The following is a 20,982-nucleotide window of genomic DNA, read 5'->3' on the forward strand; positions in this document are numbered from 1 at the left end:
GCTCTTTTTAATCATGTCAGTTTTACCATACAATACAATCACTTTAATAACCGTTACGTTACACATTTAAATTAAACACTAGCAAAGAAAAGGTTAACAGTTCCTAGTAGTGGAAGATCCGAACTCTTCGATGTTCGAATGTGAAGTGCCGTCCCGAGGACGAGCCTTCACGGGCTCGACCCGGTACAAGCATGAAGTAAGCCGCCAACTTCACTGTGCTGCCACCTCCCGGAACTCGTGCTTAGAGTCGTTTTACATCCGCGCTATTGACCGTCTCCGACATGTATATATTCTTTCTTACTTTGAACACAAAATAATAAATTTATTTCAGACAAAGCGCGTTTTAAGATCTATTGCCTCATAATTTTGGAAATAATATACTCCAACGATATATAAAGTTATTGACTCTTACTTTCTTATGTCTTTAACAACTTCTTATTTGATGTTTATTGCTTCATAAAATATCGCACATTCGAAACTCCACTTGACGTAGGCATTTTCGGGCGTTTGCCCATAAAAATTTAACGTAATTGTTACGTATTATAAAAATGTTGCTAGCAAATTGCGAAGGGCGGTAATAAATAAACACAAAATACTCTTAATGCTGTAATAAAATATTTCCACTCGACTCAACGTGCCATGTGACGCCACTTGATCCGCGCGAATCTGTGCTCCGGATACATTATGTCTACTTACATCAAGCGAGAATTAAATTAATATACAGTATTGCCACGTATTGTCCTATGGATAAAATAGTGCTTTCAATTTTATAGGTTTAAAAAATCATAGGATGCTTTTCATGCCTATTTAAATGCATTATTGGTATCGATGGATGCCCGGATCTTCACTGTACAATATCAGATTCTAATTCGCCTATCTTATTAACTAGCTGCACGCCCCGGCTCTGTCTGGGTCTGTTTTTTGTTGTCAGTTTTGAAATTTTTATCAGTCATTATCCTAAGCCAAGATTATCCTAACGCGCGTTTGTTTTGCTTTACTGGGAACAGAGTGGTCTGAATGGGAAAAGAAAAATGTTGTTTTTACTACTTTCCTCATAATTTTTACGATTTTCTCTTAATAACAACGTTCCATGTGACTTTTAAACGAAAACATATGAAAAGCCGTATTGATAGAGCCGTTCTCGGTGTTTGCTTACATTTTTGTACTATAATTTGTAACATACTCTAAAAAATAGGTAGTGTATAAACATCTATTTATTCTGAAAGTTTAAATTCATCTTTTATGTTTTCAGATGAACTTAGCGCTGCAGAGGCACATTTGTAGAGGCGTAAAATCGTTTGTGTCCACTTCTTCAAATGGATTGCCGTCGTTAAAGGGAAAGGGATAAAGAAAGGAGTCACGAAAGGAATAAAGAATAGGGCAAGGGAAGCTAAGGAAAAGTATAAAGGCTTCCAGCTCCCCCACTTACCGAAGAAAATACAGGTAGCATGCACATGCTATTTCAAGCCGAATTTGTGAGTGGGGTGTGGTCCCACCAGGAAGGTACCAAGTCACTACCTACCACAGTCAACTATCAAAAGTATTGAAGCATTATTAAATAATTAAATTGAAGCGCTTTAAACTTTTAAATTCAGCATTAAAGCAATAAGATGTTTTTAACCTCGTAATTGCATCAGAAGACATCTACAAAGTACAAAGTTATTATTACTATAAGGATAAAGCATTTTATACAGGTTCACGACAGGGTTCCTAGAATTCTTGTGAATCTAACTAAGTTTTTCTGTAAGAACAAGATGAGTTATCCTTTAAAGTTTTTTTGCCATTCTGGATTTAATTTAAAAGCTTTTATCCCGAGCTCTTTGAAGTACCTAGGTATTCCATGAAATATCCTTGTAAACTGTTATTTAATATGTACTTTGTTATTACTTTAATATGCTTATTCCAATATGTTCTTTCTAAATGAATAACAAATAAGCAACATGATTGTTTTTATTCTAGTTAAGCAGCAAGTTTTTTCCATAATGATATTTCCACAATAATTAGATTAAGAGTATCTAATTTAAATCAGATATCTAACCTTATCCCATTATTTCAGGATTGATTCGATTCCGTCCCAAATATCGGATTATCCCCAAGGCGGTGAAGGCTCACTAAGCATCTCGTATTAGGAGAGGAGAAATCTCAGGAGACCTATATTATTATTCGCTAAAACAAAGCAATGCAAGCAATATATTGGTTAGAAACACGTGCAAATTGATGGCAGCAATTGTATACTTTATTGGAAAGTGTGTAAGCAATTTGTAGGTACTATAAGGAAACTACTCGTTCGTTAAGTGCTGTTTTTCAGCGTTAGCCTGTATGTATTCCAAACACCAGATAATGGGCAACAAACAATGGTAATAAATATAAACTTAACAAACGAAAATTAAGTGCTTTTAAATCAAATTTGCTCATTTGAAGATAAAGGAAAAGGACATTATACGTATATTACTTTGTAAAATCGTTATATCGTATGTTAATCGTTATAAAACGAATTTGTTTTTCTTATCTGTAAATCTCGCAATTATAACGAGGACATTTAAAGGCCCTTAAAGCATTGGAAAACTGTTGTTATAAAACACACCCCAGACAATTACGTTACCAAACAAAATATTCTTATTTATACGCCTGCAGGGATTTGAACATATTTATCCAAAATCAAGTAGGTATATCGCGTGTTATTTTTTCTGTGAACACTATTTTTCCAGTGTAACACAAAAAGGTCGTATTGAGATTTTGAATAATTCATATATCCCTTATGTAGCACAAAGACGCGGATATCGTAAACGAACCGCAAATATACCGGCGAAAATCTGACGTTTTCATATTAAAAGTAGGTATTATAAGAGTTTATATTTAAGATTTTATAGATTTCCACGTATTTTGTTTATTTCGTATTTGAGACACAATAAATGTTGGAGTTATGTAAATGATATACGTTTTATTTTTCTCAATAATATTACTTTGTAAGTTATAATGAATGAAGAAATATTATTAACGAATGATTCCTGCTATGTATATCATTGAGCATTATAAAAACCCTCATAATTATTTTCTCTTTCTCGTTTAAATTCTGATCTTATTAACATTTACATTTTAAGTGTTAGGTACTTAAAATATTGTCTGATTCTTTTTAATTTCGAGCTTTTGGGATAATATCGCTAAAATGCAAATATTGCCTGTTTCGCAAATAAAAATGCAAATTTTGGTAATGTCTATGCACATTAGACGTTCAGCTTACGTCTTGCGCTTTTATCACTACAAAGTGCCAAGATAAAAAGAAAAAAAAAGGAAATTCAGAAAGCATTTAATATTTTTTTTATGATTACAAAGGTGTTATGATTAACGCATGAAATAGCTTTTAAAAGTGCTTGTAATTCAATCAATCGTAGATACGTACCTATGAATAAGCTTCACTTGAAGTGAATATAGGTTCGCGGTTCTTTTAACAAAACAAAACCGTTAATTGGCTTTCAGGAAAGCTAAATCAATTACCTAATGAAGTTTTTCTGCCATGACCTTGCGTATGAATAGAGAAAAGTATGAATGGTCAAAATATGAACATTTTTATTATAAATATACATAACCAGCTGTGCCGTAGCTGAGAAATTAAAATAAGCGAATAATCATTTTCTTTTATTTGAGTGTTAGGTACATGCCATGGGTACATGAGTTACCCGTGTTTTAAATTCAACTTCTATTAGGTACTTAAGCTACTACCGACTAATAGGTACTATGATCAATAACGTGGATTTCCCGTTTATTGTTAGCTGCAAAGTTTTACAAAGTTGAACGTTGCAACCTAAGTTTTAAGTGCTTAAAAAATTATAAGTACCGGAAAATACGCTCACTCGAAGTTTTTTTTATGTACTAAAATCAAGCAACTAAAACTGTTTTATCAATTTTGTTTAAATCTAGATATTTGTTCAAAATCTCTAACCAAACAAGAGCGTTTTAAAGATGTAGAGTTCCACTAAAAGCTCTACAGGTGATATTATAATATTATAATCGTTGAGTTTTACCAATTTTTATAATATTCATATTGTGAAAATATTAATTTATTATTTTAGGTATAAGTAGATGATAATATTATTATACCTACAACATAACACACACGAATAATAATATTATTAGGTAACTAGGTATATTCTAAGTTCTAACCACAAAATAGACATTTCATTCTTTTTTTTTCATATTTAAAAGAATGGTAGCGCCATATTAGAAAAAAAGAGGATTTCCCGCGAAAAAAAAATATTTTTTTTTTAATAAATACTTAAGTACATCAAGCAGAGATTATTTTTGGAATATTTCAGTATTATATGTGTGATATAATTATATTATAATTATATATTATTGTATAAAATATATTAGTATTGTATTATAAAATTTTGGTTAATTTGTAATTTTCCTATTGTCTTAAAAATGAAATGTTTAATTATTATTGGAATGTTATTAATTATTTATAAATAATTAATAAAATACTTTAAAAATATTTATATGCATAGAAGCGCCATCTAGTTCAATAATATCTAACTAAGAGAAAACTAAAATACTTTCCATAGATGTTCACTAGATGGCGTCTTAATTAATTTTGCTTAAGTCGTTTTCTTTTTTTTTATTATTCCATAGAAAATAAAACAAAATAATATGACCGTTCGTAATTTTAATTTAAGTGTTAAAAAGTAATGAAATTTAAATTAAATAATCAGTTTATAAATTTTAATAATTCATGTAAAAAATTTATGAACTTTTGCTACTCTCCACTAGATGGCTCTTTATTTAAAATATATTTTGATCGAAATTCATGATATTAATTATATAATGAAACTCCTATTTCAGTTTAGGTTCTAATGCTTATGAAATAAAATCATTCATTCATTCAAATGATGTTTTGCCAAATAGGGGCACAAAAAATAATTCCCAGAAATACCGAATATACAAGTAATTTCATGAAATTCAGTAAACCCTTGGGGACGAGTTTAGTAAAAAAACACTGTTACACGATAATTTTATTTTTATAGTTGATATGAAGGAAACATATTGGGTTCATAAATGCCATACAAAGATCATCCGAAGAAATTTTAGTTAAATAAATTGAAAAAGTTGACGAACTTTGTCTTTATTAAGCATACCTACTACAAATCTATATTATGAAAAATAGCATTCGGATACTGCTTTTATAACTCTGAAATTCGAATAAGAGTGATCAATAGGTAATTTTGTAAAAAAAATAAAAAGCATCAAAGCAACTGATTTGAAATTTATGGTAAAAATAATAAATACACCCGTATTACTTAGTTCAGCAATAAGGAAGAAAATTTTTAAATGAGCTTTATTTTTCATGTTGTTTTATCTTAGACGCCATAGTGGCACTGCGCCGCCCCATCGCCTCAGCCAATGCGCGGACGCATAATGACATGCAAAATTATACCCCCCAGCGTAGGATCTCGTAAAATTACTACTTATTTTGCATAAAGTTGGTAGTTTAAGTATATAATAATTTCACATGTTATTAGCAAGACTGTCATCAAGTTTGATATTTAATTTATTTTACCTACGCGGTGTTGTAACTTGTAACGTATGTAGAGTTAATCTAGTAGGTAGGTACATAATATAATGAAAATTCTTAGTTCTTAGAAAGAACTCACAGAATAAATAGGCAATACTCTACATATTATGTATTTGACATTGATATCGACAAAATCCTAGTTCACCATTAACTAGAATTTTTGACTAAAAGCAATTCTTACCTATAATTAATAGTATGTATTTAGTCTATAAATGATTAACTACGTATTATCTACCTTATGTTACTTTAAAATATTCACTTTCATGCACTACCTACAGGAAATAGAACTCCTGTCACAGTTGAACAGTAGGTACCTATGTAAATAGGTAGCTATCTACTCACAACTTCATTCTAATTAACCAACCGCTAGAGAAATATAGTAGTCACCTACTATTATTTCATTAATAATACAGATAGGAATAAAATACGCTAATTACAATTTCTCTAGTGCCTAAACCAGAAGCCGGCGGCAAATTACATCGTAATTTTGTTCACAAATGACATCTTGAATCTCGTGTATCGAGTGAGAATGTCATTTTGTAAATTGTAGCGGCTTATTACGAGTTTTGTAATTGGCTGGATCACGCAGGGACAGGAATGTCGGTATAGATTCAATATTTAAGTTTGTTTAAATCGTATGTTGGATAAATTAGTGGATATGAAGATGAAGTCTTGTTTTGGTATTAAATAAAACATGATTATTATTTAAAAACATAATTCGTTATAAAGAGGTAAATTTTCAAATTTAACTTTTGTGTTGATAATGAATAAAACATTGATGTAAAAATTTCGTTTATTTATTTAACAATAGACTATAAACTTTTGATGAGACACGGAACCACTATAAGGACACTTAATAAGAATATTACTAAAAAACTAACAGGTGTTACACTTGATAACATAAAAACAGCAGTCAACGACCCGCGTTTTCAAGGAACTAACAAATAATTGTTGTATCAAATTGAAACTCAATAGTGACCATTAATCAAATCGTACGTGATCTAAAAGTAATTCACTTTCACTAATAGCCGTGGATGCCACAAAGACCTCAGACAGTGTGACGCCTTTGATTGAAAGCGAAGTTGATTTTCTTAGAAATTTTATTGGACCAAACCTGGTTCCGTGGAAGTCCGTTATGACCGAATAATGTGTTATGTATCGAAAATTAACTCAATTTTACTTCGAGTACGATTCCTATAATTTCTTTCAGCTCTTAATAGAATCCTCCGTGACCGAGGAGTAGAAAGGATGAGGTCTGTCGAAGCGTGGAATATAATTCAGTTTTAATTTTGTTCACAATGCTGAGGAAAAATGTGAAACACGTGTCTGATCTATTGCTCTATTTGCAGTAAGGGCTTTAATTGTATAATAACAGCGATTGTATGGCTGTTCGTGGTAGCGATAACAATAATAAGTGTTGTGTGTGGTCAGGGCTGTAGGTACAAGTACAACGGTACTTATGTAATATTTTTTTACTATAATACATATTATTGGAATCATTTCCACTTACTTTCTCATTGGGTGTTGAATTTATATTTGATTCGTTCACACTTTCGGTTTGTAAATCAACTGTAGGTACTTACAGCAATGCTCTTTTAAACAACCCTAATACCTAGATTATTTTAGACGACCTAGTTCTATTTGTCGATCGCGTGTACGTGGACCTACGTCAAAATGTTATTATAGTGATTAAATTTTAAAATTACATGTTTGTGGTATTGTTTTGACATTCATCAATAAATCAATTTTTTTTATTTGTACTGGGACGAGAAAATGTTGATACTTTCAGTTTTGCTTCACATTATTGATAGGCATGTGATGTGTTATGTTCAGAAATTTGTATTTTTTGTTCCATATACCTATTGAGAAAAAACGGGTATAATTATTTGGATGTTTGATATTTATTTGGAATTGGAAGTTACCTGTATATCTTGACATAGGAAACACATAGGTATTCCTTTTTCTTAGTTTCGTATATTTTGAATTTAGTAGGACTGGTGTCTGTAAGTAGACATAGATTCTTTAATAAATCAACTACATATAGTCTTAGATGTGAAACTTTTTTGCTCAAAGATTAATCAAAGGAATAATTTATTTATGTCCATATAATTTAATAGCAGTTTGTTTGTTTGAAATTCTTTCACCGTTGGATAATTATATTGAAGGTATGTGATCTATAAGTGCTAGGTATAGATTAAGTAAAATATTGTATTATGTACCGGGCGGACTATTAGTCTATGATAATTATTAAAATGATTAATTGAAAGATAATTGTATCTTCTCTTTTAGGTCAAAAGTTATCACATCAACGTATAATCAGACAAAAAACAAAGTAATCTTAAAATATTGTGTTTGATACTACCTATTCTTAGCTTTTTAAATGCTGTAAGATAAGAAACGATAAAATTTCTTGAATCTTTTTTAAACTTTTAGGTATAAATGTTGAATTTCAAAAGGCTTTCAAGGGGCGTGCCCACGTTAGCCTCCTCCTAGTCACAGAGCATTCAGAATGCTAAAAAAGATGTAATAATACTTTTTTGGCCACAAGGAAATATTGTTGCTTACAATTATTTAAATATAGAGTCATACGAGAGAGCAAAGAGCTTTAAAACTATTTTGCTTTACATTGTTATTTTTTATATTTATATAATTTATATTTAAGTATATCTAGATCAAATATTCACAAAAATCATGTTGCTATGGAAGTGATTGCTAAAAATGAGAGCCTGCGTAGCAACATATCGTTTCACAGCTCGTTTGTGTACACAAGAATTCAGTAACTGGTTTCTCACAATCAATCTCGTATACAAATACAACCAGTTTTAGTAAGTTACATCATCGAATCACCAAACTTCTAGGTCATATTAATTGATAGTGTATTATTGTCAACTCCAATTACGTTTTAATAGATACGGCAAAGATGTGAATTAAACATACAAACAGAATCGCACCGAACTCAAGTATATGTAGTATGTACCTATAGTATTTTAGTGTTTTACAATTATTCTAACCTTGCACGCAGCCTTGTATGGTCTCTGCTTTATCTTTAGAGACGATAACCCGACTGATATTTCTTGATACTTATGTTGATTAAATAAATCACTTTACGTAGGTATATGATAGTAGTTAAAAGCTATTAAAAATGCATTAAAATGTATCTTATCAATAAATGAGAAATTTATGTTTTTTAAAATATAACTTAATTAGTAGATACAATTAACTCTTAATTAAACTTTCATGAGCATAGTTTGGTCTCGGTTATGTAAAACTAAATGGCATTTGAAACAATAGGCAGCCAAGATATAAAACGGTGAAAATTCATTGAACTACAAAGATATTCTTAGAAAGGAGGATAGTTAAAAATACATTTTAAACGATAGACCAGACGCTTCTGACTCAAACATCGAGCTCTTAATTATGAATTATATCCAACCGATCATTGGCATCTGTTCAAATACAGCGAGCTCCAAATTTTAATATTTATTCAAATGAAAAATAAAAAGATGCTGTGAAATACGAAACTACTTTCATAATTGAATTCAAACCAGGAAGCGAAATACAATTTGAATTTTTACATTGACTAATGATAAACGCATCCTAATCACGCAAACATAATTTTACCATATTTTATGAGATTGCTGTAATTACCTTTTTTATTAAGTAATAATATATAAAAGAAATTTCATTTGTGTAACAGGGCCCGTTATATATTTCTATAATTTTTATGATTCAGTATAAAGTATGAAGAATGCGAGATCGCAGTATACACCATGTATTAGCATACAGAAGCGGCCTATGGTGAACTAGCTAGAAACAATATAGGCAGTCGGACTAAAATAAATCGAACGGCTGGAGCAACGTGGGCGCTAGTTAGTAGAAGCGAAAGTCGCGATCAACGCTTCCTAAGTATTACGTAACGAAAACAAAACATCTGCCTATATTTAGTCAGACAATACGACCGGTTTCGGAGGCTCTACTTTTCGCGGTTACTATTATGTATCGAGCCATTATGATAGACGTGAAATAATTTCGTCGTGCATGTTAGTATATGTGCGATAACGAGAGGAAAACGACGTACGCTTTCGGCCTATCGTTATTTTTTGACGTTTGGAACGCGTTGTGAACTTCGCGGGCTTTGTTAATTGATATTTGTTTTGAGTGTTGACATTTTGAACATTTTCAATCACTGTTAGCGGCTTGTGAAGAAGATACAGGTAAAGATAGAAATTAGTCATAATCGAGCTAACTATTAACAAAGTATAAAGTCGAATAATTTTGTTAACCCTTGAAGATCTCTGGTTTATGCTTGAGTTATTTCTAAATAAACTTGATGAAACAAACGATGCTGAATTCTTTTTGTAAAGTAGCTATACAAATTACAGAATAAGCGGCGTTGGGGCCACGTGCTCATTTTGTCCTTCAATGAAATATAATAAAAGAAATAACGTTATATTAATCACTAGGTAACAATTATGTTACTCCCACTATCAGATAATATTGTGATAACAGATTTTATCGCAAGGGAAAGTTGTCGTCAACGTCAACTACACGTGCAATATTAAATACAATTGTTTATTACAAAGTTTAATGTTTTTTCCGTAGTAATTATAAATATGTACCTATATTTAAACTATGTATAGAGTCGTGAATGAATAATGATTAATTAAATAATTATTGTTGTGTGAAACATAATATACCTAGATACATTTAAATCGATTGTACTCTACATTTTTTTGTAACATTACTAAGGGTTATAAGAGAATAATTTTAAGGCAATAATACATATAATAATTTAAAAAAGGATGAAATATTGGTAGAACTAGGTATTATATTATATCCTATTTTATCTTTTGTATGTATAATGTATATGTATAATAGATATGAATGCTTTAATACATTAAAGAACTACTCGAAGAAACTCTTTAAAAGAAACATCATGAAGAAATCTCAAGTACGTACTAATGTGTATATTTGGAGTTACATTACTCTAGATAAGATAAGGCGGGGTTTTTCAGGCGTTGCAAAACCCAGAGGATTTGTTTATTGTTGATATTTTGCATTGGTCACGAAGTAACCTATTCAAGCAACCAGTTGAAAAAGTAACCTTAATCTCTTTATTTTAGGATTGAGAATCAATTCGAATAGCAAAGAATTTGTATAGTAAAATTGTAATGCATTTTCAAGTGCTTTGATAAATGGCTATTAATTATTAAAGATAATTCCTTAATGCTTGGTCTGAATCTAATGTTGCATGCAAACATGCTGTCTTTTTATTTATTTTTTTATTATAATAAAACTTATTATAACAATGACTCATGTTAATTGCGTTTTATATCAATGCCTCATTAATATAAAATAGTTATAGATCTCTTGTAGGATTTATGTATGTATGTGTTTTGCATATTTATGTCGTTGTTAATCGTTATCTCTATGCTGCAGGCACTCCTTAAATAATATTATATTTATTACACAAAACTAAGTACATAATATTATATAGCATAGTATAAAGTTACTTTCCTTTAGTTTCTGTGATCTATAGTTACTATGATAATAGTACATATTATATTTTATTTTATAATGTATCTGTAGATATATGAACACGAATCAAATCGTTCTTACTACAACTACTTACCTAATTATGTAATAAAGGTTATAATTTTCACCACCATCAATAATTTAAAGAGCAATAAATAATGAACTGAAAGATTTAAACGGACATTGAAGAAGTTTTGAACTATTCTATTCCATCCGTGTTCTCCATTTTTTGTATAGATAAGTATAAAAATAAGAGGATAGGAGGAGCTTCCTCTAATTTTTACTTTAATTTACTAAATCCTGTTTTTCGATAATCTCTTGAAAAAAAAAATTATTTAAGCAAATTATTTCATTAATTAATGACTGCAAAACAGGCAGGTTAGAATAAGGTGTTTATTTAGTACCTACTAACAATAACTATTGCTATAAATAATGCAAAATATTTGATCTATTATTCAAATATTACATATATGTCTATGTTTAAAGTTTGTTTAAATTCCAACCTCAAAACAGGTGTTAAGTGCCAAGTTATTTATATACAACATATTTGTTAGCATTTTTATCTTATTTATCGAGGATGCTTTTAATAATTACTTAAATGGTCACTCATTTTAATACCAAATAGTCTCTGATACGAAAGCTCACATTGTGAACAACCTAGATATAAATTACCTACTATTAAAGGTTTATAAGAGTATCTTTATAATATGAAAGTAATAATTAAAGCATGCCCCTCGGCTCTGTATTCAATTTTGTATAGAGGACTGCGAAAACTGTTTTCATTATTTAATAAACAAAGGGTTAGGAATCGTTACAATAACCTACCCTACAGCATTATTGACATATTATAGTAAAGAAAATTGTCCCTAGGATCGAATTCAAATATTCGGCTAGAAATCCTATTATTATTGTCAAACATCAATGGAAATATAATTAAATCTTCATACTTAAATATATTTAGCAAAATATCGTTATAAGCACATTATGCAATCATGTTGCATCGTAGAATTCATAGCAGCAATTTATTGAGGAAATTATAAAAAGTTCATAAGTACTATTTTTTGGACTGATTTATTTTATTTGATTGAACTGAAATTAATTGATTTAATAACATAAACTAACATAACAAAAACTAATTGAGTGATTATTAAAAATAAATTTTCGCAGTATTATTATTTGCTAGCATCTATTTTGAATGTTGATTCTTTGATTGCATTATAGAAATGGATTTAATTTTATATTTGTACGACTACTTGTATTACTAAAGGTCATAAGTAAAATACCTGTTATGAATTATACGGTTCTTTTACTTTTTTTAAAGAGTCACCACTTTACCTATAGATTATAATATTACAATGTCGTATATGAGGTCAACATAAATTTGTCATTAAATTTCGTTTATCTATAGATACTTACCTATATTATAAAGCTGAAGAGTTTGTTTGTTTGTTTGTTTGAACGCGCTAATCTCGGGAACTACTGGTCCGATTTGAAAAATTATTTCGGTGTTTGATAGCTTATTTATCGAGGAAGGCTATAGGCCTATATACATCGCCTATATATCATCACGCTACGACCAACAGGAGTGGAGCCACGGGGGTGAAACCGCGCGGAGCAGCTAGTAAATTATAAAATAATTTAAAACTTAGTTTAAATTATAGACCATAGGATTGTGTAAAAATATAATATGTGGTATAAAATAGATTAATTCTACATTGATAGGATATAAGGATAATTAACCTATAAGGATAATTATCAAAATTTGCCAGTATCATATAATATATTATATTTTTGACATAAAATTAACTGTGGTATTTTCTGTTTTATGTACTTATATAAAAACAAATGATGGCCCTTGAAAAGAAAAGAGTACGTAGGCAGGTATAAGGTAACTGTAACTGTTTCAAATTAAATCCACGCAAATTCGTCGTGGAAAGTTAAACTATAATTTGTACACTGGACTGAAACGTTGCGTGTTTTGTTATATTTAAATATAATTGCTTTAATCGGTATCGGTTACAACAATTTGATGAAGGATGGGACTACGCCCACCGAATTACTAAAATATGCTTATGTGTAATTGGATAAAATTATTTCGGTGACTGCGATACGAGAAACACTCCCCATGTGAGTAAGATCCGTACTCATAAATTGAATTGAAGTTTATAAATATTGTTTCTAGTGGGTGCTTATCTAATTAACAGAGAATGGCGTAATTTATTGATTTCTAAAAAGCATAGATTTATTTTGGAAATAAACTTTTTGTTAATGCTTTAACTAGATACTCTTAAGAAACGGTGTTGTTAAAGATTCACTCTGCAACCCTTAATAGATATAAAGTACAATTATCATGATTGAATATTAACATTTGCTATCGCGAAACGTATCCATATTATGTTATTCTATATTATGGTTACATATATGTAGATACCAAATTTAGCGGAAAAATATAAAAATATGTCTTTTATCCTATTTTAAATCTATATCAAATAAATAAACAGACTGTGCAATTATTGAGACCACATACATCACATAAATAAGTATTAGTGTGACACAAATATAACGGTGTCTCAAAACGTGATGTTTTAAACTGCGTGAACTCAATATATATTTTATGAGTACTTCAAACAATTATGCACTCATGAAGCTGTTAATACTGGCACGTACGGTCAGTACGCTATAAAACATTGTACTATGGTGTATACCAGTTTCATAAATATACCTTTTGCTTTAATATTTAGGTTATTTCTTAATGCGAGTTACAATAATTTTAAAATATCCTTTTTCTTTAGATCAAAATCCAAAACATTCAAAATGTATCTAATAATCAGGAAAAAATATGTATCATATTGGTATATATTTTTTAGACTGCTTGCTACAAAACGTTATTTTCTCCTTAAAAATCCTTTACTATCCTATCTGAATTTCTTTATCTATTTATAATTATTATTTTTCACGATATTATATTATATATAATATGCTTATGTACTTGTGGCTGATCAACACTGTTAAATGCCTTAAGAAAAGTAATTTCAGAGAATGACGCTTCAAAACATTCAACTTAAATCATAGTTAACTTGAAACTATTTTGATTTCATTCTATTAAAATATGTTATCGTCAGGCGATATGATTGTAATTCTGGTATTTGTAATTTGTAGCATTTTAAATCATTTCATTACATTGGAAAAGCATCGATCGGTATGTGAATTATTTCGAGAGTTAGAATGTGGACACTCGAATCATAATTTATTAGTCCGGGATACATCGCCCATTTTTGCAAGTGATTACTATCAAGCTAATTTTTCGTGAGTAGCTTTATTTTGATGAGATGCCCAATAATTTCATGTACAAAACTCTCGATTGTGGTAGCTAACAGAGGAAACAAGGATAAAATATTTTGATTTGATGGTTCTCAAATATTAATTACTAACTGAATGTTTTTTTTTGTTCAATCTCAAGATAATTATCTAAATTATTCGAAAAAATATTTGTCCTACAAAATCTATGGTTTGATCAAAGAGTCCCCCTTTCCAATGTGTATCGATAACGAAGTCATCATAAATGATTACTAACCAGCTGATTTTTTTTATTTTCACTTATTTAATACTTATATAATTCAACAGACATATTGTCCTACAAATTGCGTAATAAATATTTGAGAACCGTCAAATCAAAATTTTTTATCCTTGTTACCTCTGTAAGCTACCACAATCGAGAGTTTCGTACATGAAATTATTGGGCATCTCATCAAAATAAAGCTACTCACGAAAAATTAGCTTGATAGTAATCACTTGCAAAAATGGGCGATGTATCCCGGACTATATTTGATAGCATTCTAAGATGCTAGCGAATTTTATAGCATTATTATACACGAATAAAGCTTACAGTTTTTTTATCGAAAAGAAAGTTATAAAAATTTACGTTACTACTGACCATGACCTGAGAATTTGACCATGAACATACATTATAGTATTTTAAAGACTTTCAAGATTCAAATTCAAAACTGAAATTCCAAATTTATTTATTTTTCACATTTTTTTACAAACTTTCACATAAATTGTAAATCCCTGGTTAACCCACTTGGAAAGCCTGTGCGGGGTCAACCAAGATATTATGCTAATAATTTCGTAATATTGTGCAATATCATCACATTATGTGTCTTATGGGAAACAATAAATATAGATTTTGAAAGGCTACATATTAAATCTGTAAATTTTTATTTATCCCCAATTTTCTAAGTTCTGATAACTCCTAAAAACTAACAATTTCTATTCCGTATGTAAATTTTTCTATGAACACCTAAGTTTTTCCTCACATTCAATATTTCTCATACCTGAACAAGAACAATAGATAATTATTGATAAGTATTTAATGTCGGAAAATACAGATTATGTAAATTTTCCCACGCTGCGCTGTATAGAAAAAAAAAACAGAATGTTTACTAGATAATAGGTAGACTCAGGGGTCTTTACCTTTTCTTAACCTGAAAATTGCGTATTATGGTCCAGTCACCTATATAAAATAAACACATGACTCCTTCCTTTTTCCATTAACAACAATGTATCTTCATGTGTTTTTTTTAATACTACCAGCGAAGGCAGCCATACCATATTATATACCTACTTTAAAACAGTAGTACACTGTTATAGCTGTTTCTGCTTCACTGCTAAAATACCATACTGTATTTACAACTACGTCGTTGTTTTTTTAATTATCAATCGTACCAAAGATTTATTTAATCGTACCATAAAGTTATTTAAACAAACATTATTATAATATTCTTAATAAATTCCTAACGGAAGACCGAAGACATGATGAATGGTTATTTATCTTTACTTAATATTATAAAGCTGAAGAGTTTGTTTGTTTGTTTGAACGCGCTAATATCAGGAACTAATTAAAAAATTTATCGAAGACGGCTATAGCCGCTACAGGCTAGTAGGTATACTTAGAGTATGAGACTAGGTATATTATCTATAATATCATCACGCTAAGCTCAACAGGAGCGGAGCCTAGCGTAGCAATGCGGGTGAAACCGCCGGGCACAGCTAGTCGTAGATAAACTGAAAAACAAATTTATCGGTTGTAAATTCTTTCACAAGTAGGTATGATCCTATTTTCTGAGTTATGGTTGCGATTAATAAAGCGGTAAAACGAGAATATTATCTATCTAATACAAAATGTATTATCATACATTGGAAATAATTTCGTGTTCACATTTAAAAATATAATTTGGAAAATCCAAAAGTGCACGCCTCATAATTTTTTTTAATAATTATTTATTACTTATTATTTTTGTTTATTTAATAACAATTAAACCACATCGAATCAGACCCTGAAAAATGAAAGGGCTATTCCTGAGCATACTCAAGCGTAAGAGAAAAAAAAAGACTCGATTAGTAAAGTATTTCGGTCGCTATCGTGTTAACAAGAAAATCCTCCGCACATACAGACACACGGACGTCCAAGACAGAACTTTTTTAAACTGTTTTTTACCTAGTTTAAATAACAAAAATGACATCAAAAATATCATGAATGTTTAAAATAGTGTTTTTTCTTAATATGTGTGTGTATGTATTATCTTACAAGTGCAATGTATGATTCATAAAGACATTTTAAGTTTGAAAAATCAGATGTTTTGCGCGAAGTGACAGTAGTACCCACCTCAACGCTTCGCTTATGAGGCGTGCAATAATATCAGCTAATTAATATATGAGATTAAATTAACAAATGCTTTGGTTCAAAAGCGAACTAATATTCCGTAAATTATTTTCTGTTCAAATTCTATTGATTACTATAGACGGTTGGCAGCACTGATTAGTACCTACTTAATCATTATTAGGTATGTATTACGAATATTGTTTAATTTCATCTAAATAGGTACTAGATAATATTCTTGCAAAAAAAAGGATGAATAATAATTAATTTTAATCCAATATCTCAATATCAAGGTGTTAGGTATAGCTATTTGAATGAAGTAAAATCAATCATTATTAATTGCAAACGATATCGCAGTCTCTACGTAATGATGCGTAACTCGCGTTACTGGGATTCTCTTTGATAATATTATGCGACGAACCGTTTGTTGCATGTCTGAATGAAATCAAGGTTAGTGGGGTACTGAACTCATCAAGCATTTTCCGAAACATTGGATTATTTATCTTATTTATGTACATAATCTGTAAGTACAAATAAAAGGACACGAATCCACACAAATGCCTTAATAGGTGAAGCAGCTGATTAAAACATTTGATTGTTCAATTTTACTAGGCATTAATATTTAACCACGTGCATTATCTTTTACAAGTAGGTAAATTTTATTTTGGACACCATAAACTATATTACTTTTTTGGTTTTTTTATAAAAATAGGTAGGAAATATTTGCAACTGATAATAATTATGTTTTAGTATATAAATTTATGGAATATATGTATTTTTTTTGTACGTACGTAAAACGTTACAATAATATAACAATCTCTTGTAATTATCTGAAAATAATTCTGAAGTTATTGTAAAAGTTGAAATTTTTAGTTTATGCTATTCGCCACTAGATGTCGCATTACTATTACTAGGTGTAATCGTATTCGTATATATACAAACACGCAATTATAAAATAAATCATCAAATAATTGTATTTGTCTTTAATTATTAAATACCTGCGTATAGTAATTTTATTAATTATTATTTTAGCGAAAATATCCTCATATTTTTTGGTTGACTAACAATTTAGAAATGTAAATAAAATAATAAAAGATTGTTTTCAATGAAATTGAAGGCAGAAAAAGTCTCTTATTTGAAAATGATTAGTTAAATTGAGAAATATTTTTTTTACTTGCGACAAAAACATTAAGATAATAAAATTAATTATATCTCACGGAATGTATAACAGATTGAAATTTCATCTATTCATCAATAGATGGCAGTTGACTAGCATGGTCGAATGTTTTCTAATGACATTCATAGATGGCGCTAAGTATGCTTCACTATTGAATAAGAAAATGTAAGTATTGCGTTATGCGCTTACTTTTAATTACTAAAGTCAACGTTTATTTATTCTAATTAAATAGAGAACATATGCATAGTGTCTTTAACATTAATAAATAGGTTAAACTTAAAAGACACAATGTGGAAAAAAGAAAAGTCATATTTTTGAATACATAATAATTGTTAAGTAGGTATATATACTTGTTTGTGTCCTAAAGTTATTATTAAAATAAGCCATTAGTCGCAATATAATTCTGTTTTGTCAATACCGTTTAACTGTGAAAGGGCTCAGGAAGGATCTCATTCCGAAAGCATGAATGGGTTCTCCAGTTTTCTGAGTACACATCGTGATTCGTGATCCGCTATCTACAATTTCGTGTGAAAATCAAATAAAATCCCCAGGTCCCAGTTAAACAGTGACGTTGTTAATATTGCCGCGATTCTGTGTAAAGTGACGTTCCGTTACGTGTTGATACGTAAGCTGACGTAGCCGCTGACGTCGCGACTCGACGCGAAGGTCACGCGTTAATGGAACGTATTATAAAATCCTATTATGACACACATTGTGTAACTTATATTTATGTATCTTTTTTGTCGGAGATTGTTCGATTCGTGTTAATGAATGCGGCATAAAAATTTCCAATTTCAAATGTGACGTGTAAGGGAATTTGTATGTCACGGCTGTGACTTCATCTCAATGTTAAATCCGTGTTTTATAACAACTCAATTTGATGTAACATTAACTAATGAATCTTTTTTGTTATATTTTTATAGTTCATAGAGCTTTTATTGTGAGCTTTTAAAAATTTTAATAGTTAGATAAAGCTAATCCAAGTGATGACACTAAATTAAAATCTTGAGTTATAAATATTACATACATGGTGTAACTAAGAGGATTTTCTTTTATATACCTTTATTTAAATATAGGTAGAGTTTATACTTTTAGCATTTACATTACCATTCTATTTGTAATTAGAAAACACTTGAGTTGTAGGTATGATGTTGTGATCCAATTACCACCAGACCAGTTATTTTAGATTTCGCATTGTTTTAACAAAAATATAAAAAGCTATTATATCGTTTGATTTATCTATTGCTATGTTTCAATGTAACCTACCTTCTTTAATTTTAGAGACGTGGAAACTTTAACACAAAGGCGGGTATTAGGTATCTACTAATAATAATTAGTCGAATGGAAAATCTTAAAAACCTAGAAAAGGATACAAGCTAGAGGTCACAAATTATTCATCTTCCACCTCGTAAGAAAATGACTGGAATATTTTGTGAAACAGGTTTTTCCTCTGACTACTTTCAGTTTGAAACGAAATCCTTCCACTTATGGAAATATTCAATGAAGGTAATGATTACTCATAGTTACGGTAGCGTGAAATGGTAATAAGGTAATCACAATATATGTAATGGAATTATTTCATCGTAGACGCATGATTGTATTTCATTTTTCCACTGTGATATACAATGTTCAGGTGATAATCCCCTGGGATTTATTACATTATATAACAATATTTTTATTCTATTCATTTTGTTTCGTTGATTTTTCTGCGAATGTATGATAACCGGTGTATATCTCAAATTAAGTTAATAAATTTTGTACTTTGTCAGAGATTTTCGGTGACAGTTCGTAGACTTATATTGAGATTTTAGCAAAAGACGAAATAAACTATAGATAAATAATTAAAAGCCAACAATGATTAAGAGCCAAAAACGTAGGTACAATTAATACATTACTATTGAATAACGTATCAGTTAACACATTTACGCTCATTAAATTGCAACTTCATAGAGGTACAAAATATTTACTTTTTATGTTGTCACTGATTTAACAGATACGCGATTTACGTCAGTATTTGGCGGAGTATGACGGTTTCAGGTGTGTCCAGGGTTTCCCGAGCACAGTTTCATTGTCCATTTATAGTATATCCGTGTACTTTGAGTCAAGTAATGAATCATTCATTCATCTTCACTCTTAAATGGGCGTGAAATTCAACGGTTACGGTTACGTTCAAAGCGGATTTTAAGTTTTTAATTACTTTGCCAAATATTTATAAGACACACCTTCTTTTATGATTAACTTATGGGTGATTATACAAATATGGGGTAACTCGATGTCATCAGCCAATTTAAACAAAGTCTTATTATATTTTATTCAAATAACAATCTATTTTAAAACAATGAAGCGTCCTTTATTTGGTCACTCAATTTCACTTCTTTATTTAAAATACAAATGAATAAAAATAATAAATTAATACCCCAAACGTCAGTACCTACTTTGGCATGTCACAACTCCGAAAACCAACAATCAAGTGACTATCGTTTAAATATTATCATCGATTTAAGAAAACTTACTAATTCACTACAATCTTTGATGTACATAGTATTATATACTACAACTTTCATAACGCAATGTTTTCCATTTTATTTAAAAAATAAAATTAAACTTTGTCATCGTTTTCACTAGTCAGTCCGTTGTGTGTTTTTTAAATTCGAAATTCTCGCTAAATATCACCAAGTCGAGGTCAAATCCCTGTCTAAGTATTAATGTTGGTAATGAAGTTACTTGTGCACCGCATATTTTGACGGCCGTCATAACTGTACCAGCGCTAGGGTTGTGTTTGTCCTCTAAAATCTTGCTGCGCCAGTCAACATTTCAGTCCTATGGTGAGTCGTTATTTTATTGTTAATCCGATTTTTATTTTCATTTATAAATGGTTAACTATGATTTGTAAAAATATAGTTTGTTGATATCAGAAATTAGGCAAAAAAACCTTATTTGTGATTATAACCTCATATTAAGTCCCTTTTCATCAATCCGCTGGCATCAGTCCTTTGTCAGATATCGCGTCAGAGGACTGACGCGGCCCCATAGTACTGATGA

The sequence above is a fragment of the Colias eurytheme genome, chromosome 14 (assembly GCF_061535395.1).
Source record: "Colias eurytheme isolate Ceu_HAF_F1 chromosome 14, ilColEury1 Martin Lab GWU primary, whole genome shotgun sequence".
Lineage (NCBI taxonomy): Eukaryota > Metazoa > Arthropoda > Insecta > Lepidoptera > Pieridae > Colias > Colias eurytheme.